This window comes from Telopea speciosissima, chromosome 8 (genome assembly GCF_018873765.1).
Source record: "Telopea speciosissima isolate NSW1024214 ecotype Mountain lineage chromosome 8, Tspe_v1, whole genome shotgun sequence".
Classification (NCBI taxonomy): Eukaryota; Viridiplantae; Streptophyta; class Magnoliopsida; order Proteales; family Proteaceae; genus Telopea; species Telopea speciosissima.
The window spans coordinates 52,382,928-52,397,756 of record NC_057923.1 but is presented as its reverse complement, the minus strand read 5'-3'; positions in this window follow the sequence as shown (position 1 = coordinate 52,397,756).

Here is a 14,829-nt window from a genome sequence, read left to right as displayed (position 1 = left end):
CATATCAACGTGGCTAACTCATGAATGATGACGAACACAACTCCACAATCCACGGATTGGAATTAGGTCAAACTATTGAACATGTTATCGACGTTGCCTTCCTTGGGAGTCAGTCACAATGTTGAGCTCCCTTAGAATAGAAAAAAAATTACACGACACCAAGTAAGCAGTTAAGATAATCAAGAAATATCTTTAAGGATGGGACGCAGAGGTATAGGTGGTGCACTCTCCCGTTGTTGAATATAAGATATATTCTCCTTATTATTGGACTCAACAAAGAGTCATAATCTTATGAGATTGCTTATAATAGGGTTAAATATAGAGCCAAAGCTTAACCAATGCTTGCACTTACGAAATCAGTAGGTTTGGAAATGAAGTTTCTAACCACCCTAAAGTTTAAAGAGGGAAATACAACCCAAATTACTCTACTAGAAGAAATACAATTCACATCTACACGTGTCATAGATTTTTCTAGCACGAATATTTTCTCGGTGTGTATAAAAAAAAATTTATCTCGGGCACATAATTTTCATAAACCTCATACATGAAATTTTTTTTAAACATAAATGATTGCATTAGGGTGTATTTCTTAGATTTCGAAAGGAGTGATTTTATTGAGAGTTCATGAAAATTTTATGCCACTATGGGTTTGCAATATCATTTTCTGAACTTTTTCTTTCTTCTTTGTAGAAGCAGATAAGCAATTCACTACTACCTCCAATTGTATATTCTGTAAGATTTCCATAAGGTGGGCTGGCATAGTTCCACTTTATTTTAACAAAATCGATTTAGCAGTGTTGATGAGAGCTGTCTTAATGGTACGAGTCCAGTTACTATGTGTGGACCTAGAATATTGTTTCCTTAATGGGAAGGAAACCCTAGTTTTTTATGCAGGGTTGGTCCCTGCCCTCACCAGTATAAATAATTGTCATTGACCCATTAAGTGACCTCTGTGAGAAAACTTAAAGTTGAGTGAAAGAGGGCAGACCAGACCAATACAGTCCGTGTGCGACAGGAATCGTCAAGAGTTCGGCTTCCATAAACATAGATCCAGGTACGCCAAGAACAACTTTGGATTTATTTTTGTATGCTCATTGATCTCCATGGATGTTCCGCATGTATTATTCTATCATATTCGTCCTTTTTAAACTGAAATTTATTTTTATTTTTTTCGTTGGCACAATCATAATTTAATCATATGCCCCCTAAAGACTTTTTTTGTTCTATTTTCAACTACTTAGCCCTGATTTTTAATCATTTTCCAAAATTAAAGATTTTTTAATGGGATTATAAGGACTTATTTTGTCATGTTGTAGACTTTCTAAAACATAAAATATGAGTAAGAGTTAGGAGACATTAGCCTCCTTAAAAGGTTTGAGTCCCAAATAATTTTTATGTGGTAAATATGAGGACCTCATAAGAAGGCTTATGTTTTATGGAATGTGCAAGAGACCAAAGCTTTTATATATTAAAAAAAAAAGCAACAGACTAAAGCTAACTTTTATATTGTGCATTTTCTGATGCTATCTACACTTGGATATAATAGTGTTTTTAGGTTGGTTTAGCCAAATGATTTATGCATTGCTATTGTAGGTTTTTAGATTTATTTATTTATTTTTGCACAGTTTTACATAATTGGTTGTAATTAAGCTCTTATTCTTTAATTAATTCTTTATTTCTTTCCAAAACATTTATATTTGAAGTATCTTGTTTTACAAGTATAACTTATAGTTTTGAATTTAATTGTTAAATTTCCAATATATATATATATATAAAACCTAGAAGCGGTTCCTTGTATGGCCTTCATATATAAATACTGGAAAATTAGATGAAGCCAAATTTTGTGGAGATATTGTTCATAGGTCTCCACACACATGTTAAGCTTCAAGTTTAATAGAGTTGGTACGTGATGGAATAAGCTTTAAAAATCCTTTAAAAATGTGAACTTTTGAAAAATTATTAAAACCAAATGGATAGTTATAACAAATGAGGAAAATGCTAAAATGTGGACCGGAAGCGTATATGACTGAATCTTACTCTCATATATTCTATTTTTGTTTTGCTTAACTTAAAACCTCTTGATTCCAGGTTTGGAGATCAAACTTGAAATCAAAAGGTTTTAAGTTAAGCAGAACAAAGACAGAATATATGATGTGTAACTTCAGTCAAAACAGGAGAGGTGGTGAAACTGGAGGAGCAAGAGCTATCACAAAGTGAATGCTGTCGATACCTGGGGTCAATCATTAACAAAGAGGAGGATATAAAAGATGATGTGTCCCACATAATTAAAGTAGTGTGGATGAAGTGGAGAGGTGCTTTGGGAGTGTTATGTGACGAACACATGCTTGTTAAGCTTAAGAGGAAATTCTACAAAACAGTAATAAGACCCGCTATGACCTATGGGGCGGAATGTTGGACAGGTAAGAAGAGTAATATAGATAAGATGAGTGTAGCGGAGATGAGAATGTTGAGGTGGATGTGTGGTAAGACCAGAAGAGATAGAGTAGGGGATGATTGTATTAGAACTGATTCGGGAGTTGCACCAATCCAAGATAAGTTCCATGAGAGTCGGTTGCGGTGGTATGGTCATGTCCAACGGAGACCCATTGATGCACCGGTAAGGAAGAGTGACCAGATTCAGCTTGTCGGAGCTAAAAGAGGTAGGGGTAGACCTAAAATAACTATTGGAGAAGTGGTAAGAAAGGATATGCATGTGGTAGGGCTTGATTCTAGTATGACTGTAGATAGAATTGTTTGGAGGACAAAGACCCGTGTAGCCGATCCCTTGTAGGGGATTGTTCCTAGGATGCTGCTTTGAATATTGCTTCAACTTCAATATTTACCTATTTTCTTCTAACTCCCTTTTACTCCTTTTATTTATCCTTTTTCTATTACTGTCATAGGATCTATCAGATCCATGTAGCTGACTCCATTTAGTTGGGATAAGGTTATGGTTGTTGTTATATCTAATTTGAATCCGATCAAATTATGAATCAACAGTTAGACAATGATCCTATCTGATGATTAACTGGTCCAATTGACATCACATAAGTGAATGAGGTAATCTGGTAAAACTCCTTGTAATTTTTCTTATGTAGTATGATTATATACGGAGGACGAATCTATACATAACATTTTTTTTGCTAAAGATCAGCAAAGTGTGTATATTAATATGAGAAAAGAAAATTTACAAGGATGACTAGAAAACTACTAGATACAAAACTTCTCTGATGTTTAGCCCTTCACCTTCGACATTGCCATCAGCAAAAGACCAAACACAGCAATCCCTGAAGGGCACCCACCCGAAGCCAAACTCAATTAAGAGAATCTATAGTAGGGCTGGCTTAGAGCTTCCCAAGTGACAGCCCTAGAGATGATTAAGGGAGCAAAGTTCCAAAAGGTAGAAATTTGCTGTTTTGCTGCTTGATTAGCTAGAGCATCAACGGCTGAATTAGCCTCTCGAAAATAGTGCGTGATTCTCCACTGAATGGAACCAAGATAAGAAGTGAACGACAAAGATACCTGTCGAAACCTCCATGGGATCTTGCCTGAAAGAATGGAGGAAACCATTGCCGCCGAATCAGACTTTACCCATAGAAATTGAATATTTAAAGTCCGAGCTTCTTTAATTCCAATGAAAAATGTGGCCATCTCTGCTGAGAAATTCGTGTCTATTCCTTGAAAGGAAGCAAAGCATCTGATAGCTGCACCAACATGGTTTCAAAAAATTCCTCCTGCACTTGAGGACTCAGGGTTTCCCAAAGAAGAACCATCAATGTTAAGCTTCCACCAATCTGCTGGAGGCGGCTTCCATCTTACCTCCCTTATAATTTTAACTGGAGATCTAGCAGTTAAAATACATAATTTCTTGGCCAATAGCAGCTCATTGACCAACTTTATCTCCACCCTTGATGAACAGACACAGTTTGAGACCTCTCTAATACACCTCTTAACCACTTAACTAGGTAAACTTCGCGCATTTTCATACCTCCTCCTGTTGCGCTCCTTCCAGAACTGCTGACAGATAATTATCAGAAGCAACCCCTAAATTCTTGGTAATGAAACCACCTTTGATTTCCTCCTCCACCATAAAAAAAGAAGTTCTATAGAGGGAAACCCCCTCCAACTCTCATTAAAAAGATAGAGTATTTCCTTCCAAACCATGCTCGAGTAAGAACAATCAAGAAATAGATGAACTCTTGAGTCACAATCTGCTAAACAAAGTTCACACCTGGAAATAATGGGAACCATTCTGCGCCTCACTTTATCATCTGTTGCAAGTGCCCCATGTACAAGTCGCCACCCAAATATTGAGTTGCGAGGGTGAAGGTCACTTTGCCAAACAGCCCCATACCAAGCTGGTGTAGTCGTGCGCCTTCATCCTCAGAACCTCCCAGGCAGACTACATCAAAAATAACCCTGACTTTGTGTGTGCCCAAAAACCGAGTATCTGCCACTCCAGAGGCAGCGATATCCATACCCTATATATTTGAAAGCACTTCATGAAGGGCTGGATTCGTGACTTGGAGAAACACCCAACCCTCCTCCTCCAAAAAATAAGAAACTGTAGCGGTGAGATTGTGAGGAATCTGGAAGAGTTGCAAAATATCTTCAATGCACTGATCTCCTATCTATTTGTCATACCAGAATCGAATTGTGGCTCTATCCCCTACTACCCAGCGTTCTGACGATTGAACTATATCCCACACTTTTCGTAGGCCAGGAAGGATAGATGAAGAGTCCACTGAATTTTTAAGTGACCCATCTCTTTTAATGAACCTACCTCACAAAAAAGCTGCAAAAATTGATTTTTCCATCTTTATTGTCCATACCAGCATAGCTATCAAGGCCAAGTTTAATTCCCTCAGGTGGTGAATCCTTAGACCCCCTTCTTTTTTGGGCTTGCAAATGCTATCCCAACGCACTTTGATGGCCCTAGAACTCCCAACTTCACCTAACAAAATAAAATTTCGATCTCTCCATGGTCTTAATAGCTGAAGCAGGCCAAAGGTAAACTGAAAAATTGTGAATGGGTACGCTACTCATCACAGATCTTACCAACTCAACCCGCCCAGCCATAGACAGGAGCCGACCCTTCCAGGCAGAAAGTCGTTTCTTGAATTGATCAACCAGAGGCAAAATAGCTACAGATTTCACTCTCCCTTTTATCAGCTTTACCCCCAAATACCTTGTTGGGAACGTGCAAAAGGTATCTGCAAAATTGAAGGCAGGTGCTGCCTTTGAGTTATCGAAATCCGCCCTAAGAAAGCCTTTCTCTTTGTGAGGTTTATTACTTGACCTGAGTAAGCTCCATAAGCCTCTAAGAAATGTTTGATCTGCTTCACACTCCTAATATCTGCCTTCATGAAAATAAAAAGGTCATCAACATATAGAAGGTGGGAGGGGGTGTGCACCTGACGAGGACCAAGGAGTGTCGAGATCGAACCCAAATTGCGCAATGCACTAAGGTCTCTGCATAGGACTTCTTCTGACAGAATAAATAAGAGAGGTGAAAGTGGGTCACCCTGCCTTAACGCCCTTTCAACCCCAAAGAAACCAACTGGACCGCTGTTTATCAAAACTGAGATCCTTGTTGTGAGAAGAATCTGATGCACCCAAGAAATCCACAAATTAGAGAATCTAAAAGCTCTGAGAACATCAAACAGATATCCCCACTCAAGGGTATCAAATGCTTTTGGAATGTCCAATTTCATACCAAGACCTCCACCTCTGCATTATGTAGCCATCATGCTAGTTAACTATGAGGCAACCTCAATATTCTCAAAGATCACCTTGCCCTTCTGAAAAGCTCCTTGTTCTGCTGATATCAATTTATGCAGAATAGATGACAAACGGGTTGCCATAATTTTAGGGATCAACTTGAACACAAAGTTTCCCAAACAAATTGGTCGGAACTGACCCACCTTGTTAGCATTCTCAATCTTTGGAACCAGACTTAAGAAAGCACAGTTAATCCCCTTTGTAACTACCCCTTCTCGGAAGAAATTCTGAATTCCTCGACAAACATCCATGCCTACTATATCCCAACAAGCTCTGAAAAATGTGCCTAGGAACCCATCAGGGCCTGGCGCACTAGTAGGATCCAAATCAAAGACAGCAGCTCTTATCTCCTCTTGAGATGGAATCTTTGCTAGCATTTCATTATCAACATCCGTAACCAGGGGTGGATTACCGAAATCAAATCAGCATTCTTGGTGGACACTCCTCTTTTTAAAAAATTCTCAAAGAGAGAAACCAAGCAATTGCCAGTTGCGCTAGGATCTGTCACCACCGATCCATCTTCCTTTTTGATTTCTCGAATGAGGTTTCTCGTTCTTCTAATTTTAGTGTAAAGATTAAAGTAACTTGAGCATCGGTCACCATACTTTACCCACTTATCCCTAGCCTTCTCACTCCACAACTTCTCTTGAAGCAGTACCACTTTGTCATAATCCTTTCTTGCCTGCATTTCGCTGTCAAAATACTCATCCGAAAGCCCTTCCGCTTCAATTAAATTATGAATAGCCTCAAGACATGCCTTCGATCGAGATACCTCCTGATCAATGTGTGGGAAAACCCCCCTTGCCCACTCCCGAATTGGACCTTTTAAGCGCTTCAATTTACTAGTCACCACAAGGAGAGGGGAACCACAGACCGGGGCTGCCCAAGAACTTTGAACAAAGCGCCTAAAATCCTCATGTTCAGTTCAGAAACACTGCATTTGGAAAGGCACATTAGAAGGGTAGGGCACTGTCTCGTAAAAAACAAAAATGGGAGCATGATCGGTGGTTCCTCGAACCAGCACTTTCTGCACACAACCATCATACCGCTGCCACCATGTATCGTTGCAAAAGCTTCTATCCAAAACTGCACGCACGTTTCCCACTCTTCGATTATTAGACCAAGTGAACCTGCAACCTGATGATGGAATTGGAGAGAGGGAAGCTACATCCACCATAGCCGCAAATTCCTCAACTGAGCCCATGTTGAATCAACCTGGACCCCTTTTATCCTTAGAGTACAAATAAGAATTGAAATCCCCAATTACTAACCACGGACAAGCGATCCCTGCCACAGATACTAGATCACACCAGAGCTGCCGCCGAATTGCCCGAAAACAGCTGGCATTGTCCACCATAATGATGCTTTTAACCCCAAGTAGCTCCACCTGCATCGATATATGTTGATCAGAATTGACTATAACATTTGGTCGTTTCAACCCCATCCTCCATAGGACCCAGATATTAGAAGGACCCACTTCACGGGAATTGGCAATGATCCCTGCATGCATTCCAAGCGACGCAAAGAAACTCAATGGGCATCTATCCACCCCAATTTTAGGCTCCACTAAACATAAAAAATCTGGTTTATTCTCTCTCATAAGGAGATGCAGATGGGCACGTGCCCTCTGGTTTCCCACACCTCTTATATTCCAGAATACAAGGAAAGAAAGAATACAGGAAAGCAAATATTACGAGATATAATATTGCTACAACTAAACAGAATATTGCTATACTTAATTACAACAACTATTACAGTTAACACCCCCTTCAAACTCAAGATGGTAGATGAAAGACCATTTGACGTTTGGATAGAAGAAGCCTAAGATGCCAAAAAGTATGAACCCTAGTAAAAAGATCCAGTTGACATTCGAAGGAGGTGTGGTAAGAGAAGTGTTTCTGGACAAAAATGGTAAACAAAGTGACAATTAATTTCAAAATGCTTCGTCTTTCGTGGAAGATTTCATTGTGACTAATTTAAATGACACTTTTATCACAAAAGAGTGGACTAAGAGTACTCAAGAAGACACCTATATCATGAGGAAACATCATAGACAAATGATTTCGGACGTAGTATCGGCAAGAGCATGATATTCAACTTCACTATTGAAACCAGACACAACATGTTGCTTTTTGCTATGCCATGTGATGAGAGAATCTCCCAAGAATAGAAAGAAACCTGCAGTCCAATCAATGCCAGAATTCATGAAGTTCAAGAGATGAAGAGGCGGGAAAAAGGTAATTTTTTTAAATAATGTGCTCTTTAAATAACTAAGAATGTGAATTAAGAACAACAATATAATGAACATGCCAAGGAGCAGCATGAATTAATTAACCACATGAATAGCATAAGTGAAATGTTAACATAAAATTCTAGTGGAGAGTCAATTGTTTTGTTATCAGAAAGTTCAACCTTGGAGAGTACATCAGAAGTATACTTTACTTGAGAAAAAACATAACTTGCATTTGTTGAAGTGACTTCATTACCCAAAAAATATCAAAGACGGCTTAGACCTTTCATCTTGAATTGTCAGTGAAGAAAAGTGTTAACAGTTTGAATCTCCTTATAATCATCACCAAAATAATCATGTCATCTACATATGCAATGACATTATTCATATATTGAGTGAAGAGGGTAGAATCATGTGAGCTTTGGAAAAACCACATGATTGTTCTCTTATCCTCACTGGATAATGTCGAAGAGAGTTTTAAATAGACTCAACAAGAACATGTTCACGGGCAGTTGGTGAGCTGTGGTGCGCTTCATGTCCATGCTCATCTCGAGTTTGAGTCTCCTGGCTGGTACCTTCCCTCCTGCTCCCAATTCCCAAAAAAAAAAAAAAAAAAAAAAAATGTTCACGGGCAACAACCAAAAACAGCCACAAAGCTAAGGGTGTAAATGAATAGCTGAAATCTGTTTCTGTATCTATTTAGCAGTATCCGAATCCGTCCGAAAACTAATTGGATGCGGATACGGATATAGCACTATCCGAGCCGAATTCGATCGTTTACATCCCTACACATAGCAATAGTTGCAGACTTGCGGCACCTTGAGTGGTAGATTTCTAGTGATTAAAAAAAAAAACCACTAAAGTCTTTACCGTTGGTTTTTGAGTGGTAGTTTTTTAGTGAGTTTTTTTTTGGGGTAAATTACCATAATGAATATATATATATATATATATATATATATATATATATATATATATATATATATATATATATATATATATATATATATATATATATATATATATATTTTGGTAAGGATTATCATAGTGAATATAGAAACCATATTCCCAAAAGCATTTCTTCCCGGCTTATGTTCATAGGACCATGATTTTCTACCATCAGGATGGTTAGTTTGGTCATTTTACAATTTTCAGTAAATTAATCTTATCTCAATTTTACAAAGTTAAATTTGATCATTTAATCCTCCTGTATTGATAATTTTTTTTAATTGATGGTTCAACCGTATCTAGGAAGGGTGAAGTTTCAAAATAGCCCAAATAGTTGTCAATGGCAAATCCATTGATAGTGAGTAAAAAATGATTGTGTTCTTCCTTATCACCCCTAAAAAAATCTTTATTAATCAAATAAGTTTCTTTTCCCACAAAAAAATAAAATAAAAAATAATTGACAAGAGTGGGTGACTTAAGAGCATTAATGAATTGTCACATGGCATGTATGTTATAAAATATTCAACCCAAATTTAGAAAAGTATATCCAACTCATTAACATTATTTAATCCAAACTTTGAAAAGTCTATCCAAATTTATATATAAAAAGGGGGAGCGTTCTCTATGTGGGAACGCAGAGGGCTAGGGGCCATGCGTGTGTGGCAATCAATGAGAGCGTCTGCTGGCATCTTGGGGAGCGGGATTTCCACCTTTCATGGGGGCACTGGGATGGGGTGGTCATTTCGCCACCCACTATGTCTAGGCGTGGCTTCTCCCCCCCCCCCCCCCCCGCGAACATTTTCTCATAAAAGAATTAATTCACAATCTGTAGCCTCTTATAGTTACATATGATACAGGTTTGTGCTTTTTTTCAAATGATTGACCGCTCCATCCCCAATGATAGGTGAAAATCCCAGCCCTTATAGTGCTTTCATGCACGCTCTCATTGGCCCCACTCCCCCACGGAGAACTCTTTCCCTTTAAAAATTTTACGAACTCTAAAATGTAGACATGTTTTGGGGATTAAAATCCTCTGCAATTCCTTCATCTTGCGGTGCCTTGCAAGGCTTGAGAGTTCGACATGTGGAAGATGCTTCATCCAACGGTACGAGCTCGATTGATCCAGTTTTTTTTTTCTTTGTTCTCGAGCTCGGCACCATTGAATGTCGCATCTTCCACATGTCGAGCTCTCTGACCTGAATTGCAAGGCACTGCAGAGGATTTTTTCCCCCATGTTTTGAACCTATTACATATTCCTACTGGGCCAAAATTTCAATAGTGAGATGGCTGGGAGCCCAATCCTCTATAGCATGGATCCGCCCAGGGCTCTCTATATGGAAGTCGAACTAAAAAGGCAAACTAGACCGAATAGAAAATTCGAATTGAACTCTGGTTCAGTCATGGCTTTGATTTTTAGAAAAACTCTTGGTTTGGTTTTGGTCTGAACCATTTGGATCGATAAGACTGACTGAAATTGATGTTTTTATAATTAGGGGTGTCATTGGTCCGGTCCGGTCAATTTCAATATGTCCTAATCAGTCCCCACCAATTTAAGGTCCCACTCCATTAAGTCCGTTTATGTAATCAGGCCTCGAAGGCCAAGGCATAGGCATGTTTCTATTCGATCAGTCGGATATTGGTCCATAACCGGACTTTAAACAGTCTAATTGATTAATCGGGCTTGCTAACTGACTAATCAAGCATAAACGGTCCTTAAATGGGCTATAATCAAGCTTTAAATGGTCAGTTATTAGTTGGTCACAATATTTGTTCGGTCTTGGTTAAACAACCTGTCAGGCCACTACGTTGCATTGGAAACACCAGATTATCAATCAATCGGTGCTTAAGCCCAAAACGTTTAGTAATCGATCGGGCTGGTCTCAGGATTCAACCAATCGATTTAAGTTGGGCCTATTGGTGTGAGCCAACGTTTGACACCCCTGTTTATAATATTTTTTCTTTAACATATGAAAAATTAAAATCAACCAATAAAAGACCACTAAGAGAACCAATGAGGAACTAAAATCGATAGCCGACCAAAGCACTAACTATCGGTTTCAGTTTAAATTTTATAGACTGATTAGTTATCGGATCGAGTTTTCCTTCAACCATGGTAAATGAGAATCCTTATTCACCACAGGGGGTTCGCATGCGCGTGCAAGGTATCCGGAGGGTATTTTGGGGTATGTTCTATAGGGGTTTGTGACCCTAGGATGGTGTGGTGAACTTTCCAATCCGGTTGCAGAAAACTTTTCTTCTCAGATCAGGCCAGTTTCAGTGGAGTTTGAATATACTCCCCATGTGGATAAGTTTCCACCTCATTTACACCGTCCATGGGGTATAGGTCCCAAGCGCCAAAGATGGTTCTTGTATCCCCTATACTATGTGGATGGGATGGGGACCATCCCCACATGGAAAGGGATTTAAAACCTTGTTTGGTGGGGCCCGTTATATACAAAAACTGCAAGACTGAAATGCACTGGACGGTTTGACACTCCTACTAAGTTGTGCCCATGTCTTCTACTATTGCTTGTTAGTCGGCAACCCGTGAACTTTATGAGGTCCACGAACTCCATTGGAAAATTATAACTTTGGGGAAAACTAAAATTGCTCTAGCGTCCATCCCCAACATGCTTTGTAATATTCTTTTTGATAGGTTTGCTATTTAAGCTTGTAGCCTGCAGGATGGGATTTCTACTTCTACTTCTGATTCTGTAACTAATATGTTATGTCTTCTTTATTTTTTTTTCCTTTTATTATCAAAAAAAAAAGAAAAAATTGCTCCAGATCATACATCTGATTCACTAATTCCTTTACAAAAATAAAAAAATAAAAAAAATTCAATCATTCAAATAAATTTTTTTGTGTGGACAAGGAACGCCAACCGATCGTGTGTTGTGGCATGTACCTACACTCAGATACAGCTGGGTACGAAATGACTAGCATATCCCTACCTTTCCATGGGGGTGGTGGGGTGGTCATTTCATACCCAACTGTTTCTGGGCGCAGGCAGACGCCACAATACATGACCGGTAGCATTCCTTTTCCCTTATTTTTTTCTTTGGGTAACCTATTACACATAAATGATAATAAAGGGTAGACTATTATGGAAAAAATTTTGCTGCTACACTTACAGCAGGAACATTTGCTGCTACACTTATAGCAGGATTGTTCCTGCTACAAGGCTAGCAGCCAAGGACATGGAATAATTCACTTCCCCTTTAGGTTCATAAATACCCTCCTAGGTAGGGGTATAAATGAATAGCCGAAATCCATTTCCGAATCCGTGTCCGTATCCATTTAGCACTATTCGAATCCGTCTGAAAGCTAAACGGATAAGGATATGGATAGGGTATAGCTATCCGAAAAGCTATATTTACTTGTAAACGGATAAAATATCCAATCCGTATCCGAATCTATCCGAAAGCTAATCGAATGCGGATGCGGATATAGCACTATCCGATCCATTTACATCCCTACTCCTAGGTTTTTGTATTTTTTAAAATACCCCTTAAGATTTCATTTCCTTAGCTGCCAGCCTTATAGTAGGAACATAAATGATAACTTAGGGAACTTTTCTCCTACAGTTTAATACATACAGTCTCTCCTTTCACTGATAAAATGTCATGTTTTATAGCCAATATTTACACAGAAATGATAATTAATTAGCTAGGCCGTCTCTACTAATTAAGCCATAATCCCACCCAAAACTAACTTTATTTTCTTGCCTATCACCAAATCCCAATTCCCAACATAGATGGATTATGGGTGTAACCTTGAAGCAAGGGCAAACCACCATTAAGTAATTCTTCTAATCAGTATCAGTTAAAAAAGCATCCGGCAGAAGTACTACTAGTCTGATGGGACTGCCGAGATCCCCTCCGAGTTGGGCTCTTCACTCCACATAACATAGGAGGCTTCGTTCGCCAAGGAAAGAACAACGTGAGACCACAAGCCTTTGGTGTAGAGTAAGACTGTGCAATTGATCGATGATGACCACATTGGTTTTCATTCAATCCCTTCCCACAACGAACCTTCCTATTACTATTAATCCTCGCAGAAGAAGAAGAAGAAGAAGAAGAAGAAGAAGATGATGATGAAAGAAGCAACTGCATAATTGGAAGCAGGAAGGACGTGGCGTCGTATAATGAAGCCAGGTGATTGGTCACCCTTATTAGTGTCAATAATCTCTAAATCATCAAACCTCCCCATGTTATCATCTCCAATAATAAACATATCCATTGCATCTGAGAAATAATCGTCGTTGTCGTCGTCATTGTCGCCACCATCAGTGTCGGCGGGGTCCATAGCCGCTTGTTTGGGAGGAGGACGCCATCGAGCAGGTGGAAGTTTGGGAGGAGGAGGAGGAGGAGGAGAAGCATGTTGGTCACTACTACTTATTCTTGGCTTGCCAGGAGCTCTTTCCCATGAGAAAGGGACTCTTTTACTACTATCACGAACCACTCCACAGGGGTTCGTATTGAGATCCTCTGATGATGGGTCGACAAGGGCCGCCGCAGCACGCCTTGTCGACAACAATGGTGTACTCAAGTCTAGATTTCCATGGCTTTTTTTAGTCTTCTGGTTGGCCATGGACAGCAAATGGAGAGAGCAGAGTGAGAGTTAAGAGTTAAGAGTAGTAGTAGTAGTAGTAGTAGAACAACTGGTGGGTTTTAAGAGGAAGGGCGTTGTGAAGTAGTTGGAATGAATTATTGCAGCTTTACAGAAGCAGTTGATACGTGGGTGGGCATCTCGTGTAGATATTTAAAAATCTTGGTAGAAAAATCTCACCGGCTAAGTAGGCAGCTGAGGAAGAAGCAAATTAGAACAACTTCTCCTCGTGAAATCCCATGTTACATGTTGACCTAGATATGGGGCCCGACATCTGACCTAATTAAGATCTGATAAAATTATATATTTTTATTACTATAATATACATATAAGATTCTTCATTTGAATATTATTGAGGCAATTTAACCGTGGGATGGGATAGTTAGTATATGCCTTAGATTAACCATGTGTAAAATTTTAGAGTCTAATTCAATGTAAAAACCCTCGTACCCCATAGATGGAGGCGGGATCCCGTTCTTGCATGAAAATGTCTCACAGGCAGACAGATGGAATCCACTCCATGTGGGTCCCCATAGAGTAGATTCTATCTTTACTCTTGTGAAGCGTTTTCGTACGAAAATGGGATCCCAATTCCCTATATGTCTATGATTACAGTACTCTAACCATTATTGTGGGATTCTTCAATGATCTTAATTTTAAATTTCTATTTTGTCACTTGCTAAACTATTTTTTTCTAGCTGAAATTTAATTGTATATTTGAATGGTGGCCCTTGGAATCACTTATACGCAAAATTTGGTCATCAGAATCCACATGACAAATATCAGGCAGTTTGGATATGTTTCGCTATATATATATATTATTGCGGTAAAATTTGACCTGAACTTTCCTGTGGCCGAGCTGACCTGCACAAAAAAACATAAGAGGCTAAGGAGTGTCGGCCTGAGCCGGCGGAATAGCTCCGATGCCTAAGTCAGACCTCTTGCAACAGATAAACTCAAGTAGAGAAAATGAGAAGTCAAGTCTCCTCCATTTTACCTGGACTTGGAATTGCTATTTATAGATTTCGGATGATAGATCGGTATAGGCCTTTAATCGGTGCTAGACCGTTGTTCTGGTCTCCAATTTGTATAGGTGGAAGTCTTTTGGTGCGGACACCTATCACAAAGAGTCATACAAAAGGCATGACCTTGGGTCATGCAAGATGCATGATGTGGGTTCTACCGAAAAAAAAAAAAGATGCATGATGTGGGTGAAGTGATTCTGTCCTTAGCTTGATTGTCGGCTCGGGTCGGTCTAGCAT